The 10,631-nt window shown below is 40.9% G+C and overlaps 1 long non-coding RNA gene across 1 annotated transcript in view; it reads right to left on the minus strand.

Moving 5' to 3' along the window:
- Positions 1-7,805, minus strand: part of LOC121860755 — an 11,411-nt gene extending 3,606 nt beyond the window's left edge. Inside the window, exons 1-2 of the long non-coding RNA XR_006087925.1 lie at positions 7,414-7,805; positions 3,085-3,172 (exon numbers count right to left, since the gene is read on the minus strand). This is a non-coding gene — a long non-coding RNA (uncharacterized LOC121860755). The remainder of the gene's footprint in view (positions 1-3,084; positions 3,173-7,413) is intronic.
- Between the last annotated feature and the right edge of the window lie 2,826 nt (positions 7,806-10,631).

Here is a 10,631-nt window from a genome sequence, read left to right on the forward strand (position 1 = left end):
GTGTTGGAGGGAATATAAGTGTCTAAATTTTACAGTGTGTCTCATTCATCCCAGTCATAGACGCTATCCTTCCACGGGTCACGGAAAATTCATTTTGTTTAGTAGATTTAAGTGTTCTTGCGCTGGTTCGGGATTTTTCTCAAAGGGGCGCTTCCACTGCCATTACCATCTTATAATCTTTAATAAACCCCAAGTCCAGTAAATTCCGACCGGTTACATATATATATATATATATATATATATATATATATATATATATATATATATATATATATATATATATATATATATTATATTATATTATATTATATAATATATATATATATATATATATATATATATATATATATATATATATATAACAGAAAGAAGATCTGCATAAAACAGACATACTTACATATACGTGGAGAACAAAAAGGGTCCACACAGATGACAAGGTGACGTGTGGGAGATTGTGTTCAGGCATTCTTATAACGTAGACTAATTCACCTCTTTCGTCGCCTAATCTTACGACTGAACCCAATCTGGCTCCTGAGAGGGCAGGTCAACCAGGCTCTCGATACCTACACCCAACAAGCACGCCTGGGGGAAGCATCAAGGTGGCGAGTGCCTTAGTGGCGCAGGGCACCATTACAGTGACTCTTGGCCTGACGGTCACTACGACGCCGGAAGCTAACACCTGCCAGCTGGTATGAGCCTACCAGCTGACAAGAGCCTACCAGCTGACATGAGCCTACCAGCTGACATGAGCCTGCCAGCTGACATGAGCCTACCGGCTGGTGTGAATCTGTCAGCTGGTATAAGCATGGTGGTAGCTGGTGTGTCTGCCAGCTGGTGTGGGTTTAGCCTCAGGTGTGGGTCTAGGTTATGTGAGTCCAGCCTTTGATATGGGTCTGTCTTTTGATGAGGAAAGAAAGAAAGAAAGAAAAAAGAAAGAAAGCGTGCCCCGTTGAATCAGCTTAACTTGAAGGCCACCAGACGTCTTACCCTGAACTTGACTGACCACACTGCTCCTACATCGCTTATGAGTGCACCCGCTGGGCCTCCGCCAGGGCACACAGGGATCCAAGAAAAGTGATTTCAATCAAATAAAGCAGGAAATAATAAAAAAACACAGAACAGGTATTAAATCAAATGCGCTATGCAAGAATATGGCATATCGGCATCAACTTTAATGAAACAATTCTTGCACAAAAGACAAATTTAAGGAAATGAAGCGTGAGAAGACAAATCTACAAAGAGTGTTTAAAAGTAGATCCTAATCGGCCAAAACTGAGAAGTTACTTATCATCTGGATAGGAAAACAGATGAAAAGGTGATTACCAGTTTCTGGTAATTCTCAGCACAATGAAAAACCCAGGAAATTTATAATTGTTAAAACAGATCAACCTGGTTCTTCAGACTGAAATTTGAAGATTTTCAGACTGTAAAGGCTGGTTAGAAAAATTTAAGAAAAAAGTGACATTTTTAAAATGTTGTTTCAGAGCATGGTGAAGCTGCTAGTGCTGATAAAGAAGGGGCAGCAAAGTTTTAATTGAATTTAAAAACTGATGGAAGAAAGAAAATTATCTTCCACAGCAAGTGTTCAATGTTAGCGAAACTGGGCTGTTCTGGAAAAAAGATACTAAAGACATCTCATAGGATAAAACTCTTTACTAGAGCACTTGCTTACATGAAAGATCCGTCTCACTCTGACCCAACTTGGTGCCAATGCTTTAGAAGTTTCCGACTGTTCCTTGTCTACCACTCCAAAACTAGGGTAATTTGACAAGTGGTAAGAACAGTAGCAGGTTTATTGGGGAATGCTTGTAAAGCACCCATTGTAAAGACAGTTGTTCTTCAATGAATGGAGCTATTTGATGTGTTTTGCCCTCTGTCCAGAAGCTACCTAACCTGTAAACTTCCTTCACAAGGCTCTTCTCCTCATGGATAATGCTCCTGGTCATGACCCTGACCTTGCCAGAAGGCCCCAGATTATCAATTTGACTTTTTGAAAGTGTTGTTTTTTCCTCTAAAACACTACATCACTCATGCAGCCAATGGACCAGAATATGATCAACTACTTCAAAAAGTTGTACATGAAGAAAATGTTTAGGAGGTGTCATCAGGCAACTGCATTGATCCTGACTCTTTGCTAAGCGACAGTTCTGGAAGACACAATTCAGCATCTGGGCTGAAATTGATTGTCATCATGGCAAGAAGTCTCCAATAGAACCCTCAATTCTTCATGGAAAGCTGTGGCCATCAGTAGTCCATGATTTTGAGGATTTGAGATGACACAGAGTTGGACCGGAGATTGTGTCCATTGGTCAGTCATTAGGTCTTGAAGTGAAGGAAAAGGATGTGGAAACATGATGTCTCATGAGAGGAACTTACTCCTAATGACGAAAGGGAACTGGATGAGATATTGCGGGTAAAGGCTGACAGTGGTGAGAGGAAATTGAAAGTGATGACCATATGTCAGCTAAACAGTTGAAAGATGTGATTTACCACTGGGGAGAAGTTCAAGAACTGGCTTCAAAAGCACCCAGAAAAGTGGGAAAAAAAACTGAACTAACTTTGTGTCATGTTGAGGACTCAATGGTGTCGCTAACTAAGCATAAGTTAATAATGGTGAGGAGGACAGATGCCCACACAGACCACAATTGACACTTTTCTTCAGTAAAGCTGAGGAACAAAATCTCGCTCAGCACTTCACACTTTAGAAAGGAGAGAGGATGTTCATGATGGAAGACCATCCAGTCCAGAAGGATTCTGACATTTTCATGGAAGAACTCACCTTCCAAGCAGTAAAATGCTTCTCCTCCACCTCCACTTCCTTCTCTTCTCCCTTCTCCTCCTGCACCTCCCACTTCAAATGCACATCATCACCATCATCCAAGACTTCTACATACCTCAAAGTAAATGAATTTTTCCATTTTGTTGAAGTTAGGAAATTTTATACTGTACTTATCTATACCTGTATATTAACTTCCAGAACTTTATTATATATTCCTAATTCACAACATTAATCTGCCATCCTTTCTGAATCTTTACATGGTTGCTTCAGCAATGATAGATACATAAGAACAAAAGTGTCTTTACCTCTCAGTTAGCTTGAACCCATCATCATCAATTGCTGGCACTAACTGAAAGGGGTTGATGTTGGCATACTCCTCTGTTCTGTGTTCACCTATAAAATAAAACACCAATACAGTATATATACTCTGCTTTAAATGTACACCTGTGGAGATAAAGTTATGAAGATTTCACTCTCAAATTGTTGCACACACATATAAGCTTGAAACAAATGCAAAGAATTAATGCAAACTGTATGTGTTAATGCAACATTTACTGGTACCTGTACAGACACACCAGTTCTATAGAAAATGATTATGAAAACATGCAAACAACAAGGGAATCTACAACAGTATCTTCAGTGTGCAGAAAATGATTGATTGATCCTGAAATATTATTTTCTAGCAGACCCCAATGCCTAACCTAACCCTCTGAAGACAGCAGTAACGTTAAACCCTAAAATTCGCTCGATGACCAAAACGATAATAATACCGCTCTTGTATAGTGCTGGCCAGCTTGAGAGTTTGATCAGTGTGTCTTAAACCTTATGACAGCTGGAGACTTTTCTTATGATTATCAACTCCTTCTATCACAATCATTACCCATAAAGGAGGGATTTAGAGGCTAAGGTCACCCTTTAGAGGTAGGAGGTTTGGTTAGTCAAACTGCATAGTGAGAACTTTATACCACTGATACAGGCTGCCACCTTCAATTTTAAGGCAACTCCACCAATTTCCTTTAGTTTCCAGCTGACTAACTACTAACACAAGGGAGAAGGCAGGTTATCCAAGCCTTAGAATTGAATAAACGGTTAATATTTAGAAGTTGCCAACACCAAAATATATACTGAGTCTTGAATGGGGAGAAAGAGAGAAAATCTGACAATTCATTTTATAGAAATTCCTTAGGAAATTTATTTCTCGAAAAATATAAATTTCAGACGGAAACACTATAAGATGAAGTGGGTATTATTTTAGTTTCGGTCATCTGGGGAATCTTAGGAATCTAGGTTAGGATAGATATAGTTCCTGGGTTCTGTGGCCAAGTTAGGTTGGGTTAGGTTAGATCAAAATCATTTAAAACACGTCAAAATTATTTTTAAAAACATAGTTTGGATATCTAAATACAGGGATCACCGAAACAAAATTTTTACCTAGCCAGAAGTACAAAAAACTGTGAGTGCAAACTTCTTCAGAGTGAAAACTGTGAGCTCTTGGAACAACCTGCCAGAAAGTGTTATGATGGCACCGAGTGTGAGCTGTTTCAAGACAAGACTTGACCAACACTGGAGCAGATTCAGATACATTCAGGAGCTGATGCATGCCCAGTACATTGCCAACAGTGCATAACGGAGATGTGACCGATCGCCCATGCAGCTAATGAGAGGATTAGTGGCAAAGAGGATAAAAGAAAGAATAAGATTAATTGTTTTTAGTTTTTTATGTCTCCCAATATAAGATTTAATATATAAATAGGAGTTGGCAACTTCTAAATATTTACCATGCAAACTACAGTATTGCTTATGCAGAAAAATATCATGAGTTTTGGTTGGTGGAAACAAATGCAATACCGTATTAGATTTTCTAGTTCAGTACAGTAGTTCTCTGAGTAATTAATTATTGACGGCTGACCTGTGGCCGATTTTTCATAGAAAACGATTGTAAAAATACCACAATTTCACTGTTTTCATGTGGACACTGTTGCAGTTTGTGAGGTTAATTTTCACCAATGCACCGGTCTTTGTTTGGATATTAAAAATATGTTTTTCCGATGGCACTGAAAAGTCAAATCTCCGTTCCCGATGCACCCACGCATTGGGGTCCGACTAATTACCCAAATGTACCCAAATGTAGCCAAATATAGCTGGAATGAAGTCAAATAATGGTCCTAGATGAATAAATCGGACTGCCAATCACTTCTCGACTAGTATTTGGGGTCAGAAAGTCACAAAAAATTGGAAAACTTACTTTAATCTGAGTTAATAGATCGCGTGCATGTACCGAGGGAGCGAGGAATTACCCAAATGTAGTCGCAATGAAGTCAAATAATGGTCCTAGATGAAAAAATCGGACTGCCAATCACTTCTCGACTAGTATTTGGTGTCACAGTCACAAAAAATTGGTAAACTTAATTTAATCTGAGTTAATAGATTGAGTGCATGTACCTAACCTAACCTAACCTCGACTAATATTTGGTGTCACGAAGTCACAAAAAATTGGTAAACTTAATTTAATCTGAGCTAATAGATCAAGTGCATGTACCTAACCTAACCTAATCTACTTGTAACCTAACCTAACACAACACAACTCAGATTAAATTAAGTTTACCAATTTTTTTTTACTTTATGACACCAAATAATAATCGAGAAGTGATTCACAGCCCGAATTACGCTTGTACGACCATCATTTGACTTCATTGCGGCTACATTTGGGTAATTCCTCGTTCCCTCGGTACATGCACGCGATCTATTAACTCAGATTAAAGTAAGTTTTCCAATTTTTTGTGACTTTCTGACACCAAATACTAGTCGAGAAGTGATTAGCAGTCCGATTTATTCATGTAGGACCATTATTTGACTTCACTGCGGCTATATTTGGGTACATTTGGGTAATTAGTCGGACCGACGCATTGTTCATTGACTAAGACAAAAAACTCTTGCCCAATTATAAGTCTCCTATCACTATAGCCAATAAGAAACTCCCACACCACCTCCGCACATGCGTTGTAGACCTTCTCTTTGAGAGACGTAAACAAATACAGCGACACTTGTGACTGACCAACTCTAATAATATTGAAAAATTAATATCTCGGGTAGCCTTAATTTCAGCGGAAATATCATAGAAGAAAAGGGTCTTAGAACTGTCTAAATATTACGAAAAACATATTAATAACAGCGAGAGAAAGGCCGGGGCAAGACTGAAATTTCACCAGTTTGTGCAAATTTATTAAAAGGTGGTTAATTCTAAATTAAATCAAACCTAACCTTAGTTGATATGAAAACAAGAGCAGTCATTGCTAGAAGATCTCACCAGCTTAACCAAACCTAACTTCCTAGCATGGGGGCCCCGGTATAATAAACAGAAAGAACTTACTATGATATGGTGTAATTTTATGTTTTTTGTGGAAGTGAGCGCAGCCGTCCGTACCGAACAGTTCTTAACCATTCACCGAGCATCGGCGTTGATCAAGCCAGGGTGGCGGAGTGTTTTGAAATACATCGATATGATTGGCTGTTTACATCTGGGACGAGACGTTGTCACCGCTGAATTACCATCCAGAAGACAAAGTAGTGCACGCCTAGGCACCAAATTATGTACCAAACGAAGCATTTGCACTAGAAATAATTATAATATCAGAACTTACTCGTGAAAATAAAGCAAGAAAAAAATCCAGTAAAATAAATAACTTCCACGGGTCAGTCGTCAATGTTAACCTAACCACTTTTTAACACATTTGCACAAACTACGAGTGTTCACTATAAAACACAGTGAAATTGAGACTTTTATAATAATTTTCTCTGAAAAATCGGCCCTGGGTCAGTCGTCAATAATTACGGTAAAGGTGCAGATAACAGCTACCACCAGAAGGAATTGTAAGAATTGGTTGAAATTTTTTCTACACACTAATATGATATTAAACCTAAAAATGGAAACTACAATGCATAGAACCTGACCTAACATACCCATAGGTTGGGCATGTTAGGTCAGGTTCTATGCATTATCATCATTAATTTATGTGATTAACGGGTCTGACTAATTACCCAAATGTACCCAAATGTAGCCAATATAACCGGAATGAAGTCAAATAATGGTCCTAGATGAATAAATCGGACTGCTAATCACTTCTAACGTATATGGTGTCAGAAAGTCACAAAAAATTGGAAAACTTACTTTAATCTGAGTACATTTGGGTAATTAGTCGGACCGGTGATTAACGACTTGCCTTAATATTGAGGTCGATATAAATCAGCAATGGCGAGGAAGAATTTTGGAAGGATTCACCATCATTAATAGGAAATGTCTCGAAGAGGGATTCAGTGAAGTAAACAACAAAAATGTCATTTCTTTTAATATACTTAAAATCAAGACAATAAGTATAGCATAAATAAAGAAATTCAACAAACTCATTCTGGTGGTAGCCATTATTTAAGCCTTTATCACAATTACTTTGCACTCCACATATAGTTTGGACTTTGGAAGTTCAGAGGACTTAAAATATACAGTAATAATTGGGCTTCAAAAGAGTACAATGGAAGGCTCTTACACAGGCCACTAGCCTTGTTCCCTCGGCATGGCAACCACTAGTTTGTGTGGCATTAGATATATAAAGTAAATACTGTACTGTAAGTAATCTCACCTTTGCGCAGCGCCACAGGCCTCTCAGAGAATGGAATTTTGTTCTTTTTCATAAATATAAATACAGCTCTTGAAGGCTGTGACAAAAGATCGTAATAAAGCTTCAACATTCTTCCTTCTCTTCAGAATACAGTATGATGAACAAAATGTACTGGTGAGGGTCTTGGAGACAGCTACTTCACCATGAGTGGACACTTTACTGGTCCGGGAACTTCTGTAACTTCTGTAGCAGTTAAAAGTGAAGTCTTAGGTAAAAATCAAGTACCAACATTCCTTTGACGACACGTACGTTTTTATACGTTTGATATTATTTAAATTATATTATTTTAATACTTTTAATTACTTTTATCCTCTTCAACACTGGTCGGCTCGTTAGCCGATGACGCTAAGTTATTTCGGGAAGTTAAGAACCAAGCAGACTGTGAAGAGCTGCAGAAGGACCTCTGTGGGCTCCAGGAATGGTCGAAGAAATGGCTGCTGAGATTCAATGTCACGAAGTGTAAGAGGATGCACCTGGGGCGTACCAACGGTAAGGAGGCGTATCATCAACGGGATGTAGAAACTGCACTAGTTGAGACTGAATGTGAGAAGGACCTAGGTGTATATGTTGACAATGAGCTGAAGTTCTCGGGCCATTGTGAGAAGAAGGTAAATCAGGCAAATAAATTATTGGGTCTTATAAGAAAGTCGTTCAGATATCTAGACGGTCCGTCCCTCGTGACGATCTTCAGGAGTGAAGTGCTTCCCCATCTGAAGTACTGTCACCCCATCTGGTCCCCGAGATATGCTAAGGACTGTCAGTTGGTTGAAAATGTTCAAAGGAGGGCCACCAGACTGGTGCCTGCACTTCGGCACCTCAGCTACCCTGAGAGATTGGAGCGCCTGAACTTGCCTAGCTTATACTACAGACGGGCAAGGGGGGATCTAGTTCAGGTGTATAAGCATCTCAGGGGGCACTACTCAGTTGAGTGTCCTTACTTGGAGCTGGCGGACGCTCGCCCCACAAGGGGTCACAGCTCAAGATTGAAGAAGCTGCAAGTCCAGAAAACTGTGAGGGCAAACTTTTTTGGAGTGAGAGTTGTGAACAGGGTTGCCAGATGTACGACAAGCTTCACGGCCAAATTCACGCCATCTCACGGCCAAAACTTTTTGGATGGGAAGCACAAGGCTATTTTTGCAATGCACACAAAATAAAAGTATCCCCTACAATATCCACTTAAAATGTCGTAATAAAACCAAATTTTCACTTAGAATTGAGAGCCCAATAATTACATAAACATAATATCTATAATCTACAGTGAAGATTTACCTTATCTGAAATGGTGGTGGAGCATGACAATGGTGGAGAACTTGTGGGGTACGGGTTGTTTGTGTTCACTCAGGATGGGATGGAGAAAGGAAACTCACAATGTGCTCTCTATATACATGTTGTATTGGATGTACAATGCAGCTTGGTGCTGGGAAGGCAGCATAGTTACAAGCGTGATGTAGAGAGAGCTGATTGGTGAGGATGCTCACAGGAGGACAGCTTGTGGGTCGCCATGCTCTCCGGCGGGAGCGAGGACCGCCAGGCAGGCGGAGGAGGAGGAGGAGGTGTTGCTGGCTGGTTGGTGTAGGTAGAAAGAGACAGGTCACCACGAGGTCAGGTCTTAAATAGCAGGGGTTGGCGTGGCTTAGTAGTTGACCCCCGCTCCGTGATGTATGGCGGCGCTGGTTGACCTAGACCACGAGGCATACACTGGGGAATTGGTGGGGTCGGCTACTCAGCGACAAACAGCGTTTGTAGGGGAGAAATCCACTACAAACTTGATAACACTAGTTGGCTTAAGCAAAAACGTCTAGTTCGTCATCGTCCCCTGGTTTGTCATATTTTCTACCACTGTCGTAGGACCCTTTCCATTTACTTGTGGACATTTTGAAAATTAGCACTCGGAATTTCAGAAAGTAACTCAGATGGCTTTGTAAGCTCTGAAGCTTAACCCATATGCTGGACACGTTCAGCCTGAACAACTCAAATATGAGAACTAACAACTAAGGTAGTAACTAGAAAGATCAGTCAGCTCAGGTCACGTAAACATGTGAAGAGGTGAGGTCACTGATTAGGTGAGGTCATGACAAAGTGAGGTCACTGAGCCAGCATTTTCATTGCGAAATTTTAAAATCTGCTAGACTTTTCTTCAAAATCCACTAGATGAGGAATTAATACGTGTTTTACAAAATTCGGCCAAATAATTTGGCCGTGACCATCCATTTTTTCACGGCCAAGAGAAGTTTTTTACGGCCTAATTAGAGAAATTTGGCCGTGGAAACGGCCATTTGGCAACCTGGTTGTAAATTCTTGGAACAATCTACCAGAAAGTGTTGTGACGGCACCGAGTGTGAGCTCTTTCAAGACAAGACTTGGGCTCACTGGAGGTGACTCAATCATTTGCTTTGGCCGCTGACCACGCCACACTCATAGGAGGGGATTTCAACACACATCATCCCTTCCTAAGCTCGGTAAGCCCCACAAATGAAGACTGCCTACACCTATACACCACCTTTCAAGATACACCCGAGATCTGCCTCCTGAACACCGGAGAGCCCACCCACACTAGGGGAGGAAGGCTAGATCTAACCTTCGTCTCCAGTGCACTACAGCCTTCGGCCTCCTGGCAGCTACACCCCACGCTGACCAGTGACCACTTCGCCACCCTAACAACACTGAAGGTGAACAAACTCCCCACTCCACCCCCCCGAGATGGAGATACAATACCCAAAAGGCAGACTGGGGACTCTTTAAGAAACACCTGGCTAAATGGCGCGAAAAATCACAGCCGGCCGGCGCAGCACCCGTGGACGAGACAACCCTCCACCAACAATTGGTCGAGGCGTTTCACCAAGCGGCAGAAGAGGCTATCCCAAAAACAAAACCCACATCAAGACAGTACAGTGATTACTGGTACTACTGTCCCAGGGTGAAAGAACTCAACCACAGAGTGAACATGGCCCGAAGAAACTACAGGAGACATCCCACGGAAACAAACAGACATCTCCTGCAAGTCATAGTTAAGGATACCAGGGAAGAGAAGGAAGAAATAAAAAACGTAAGCTGGCTCAAGTGGTGCTCCGAACTGAACGAGCACACCTCCCTTGGCAAGATGTGGGCCCAGATCCGAAGGGCATCTGGGAAGGCAACACCACCACCACCAACCCATCCCAACCCAGAAGAGGAAGCCG

This window comes from Homarus americanus, unplaced genomic scaffold, assembly GCF_018991925.1.
Source record: "Homarus americanus isolate GMGI-L3 unplaced genomic scaffold, GMGI_Hamer_2.0 scaffold40248, whole genome shotgun sequence".
Taxonomy (NCBI): Eukaryota; Metazoa; Arthropoda; class Malacostraca; order Decapoda; family Nephropidae; genus Homarus; species Homarus americanus.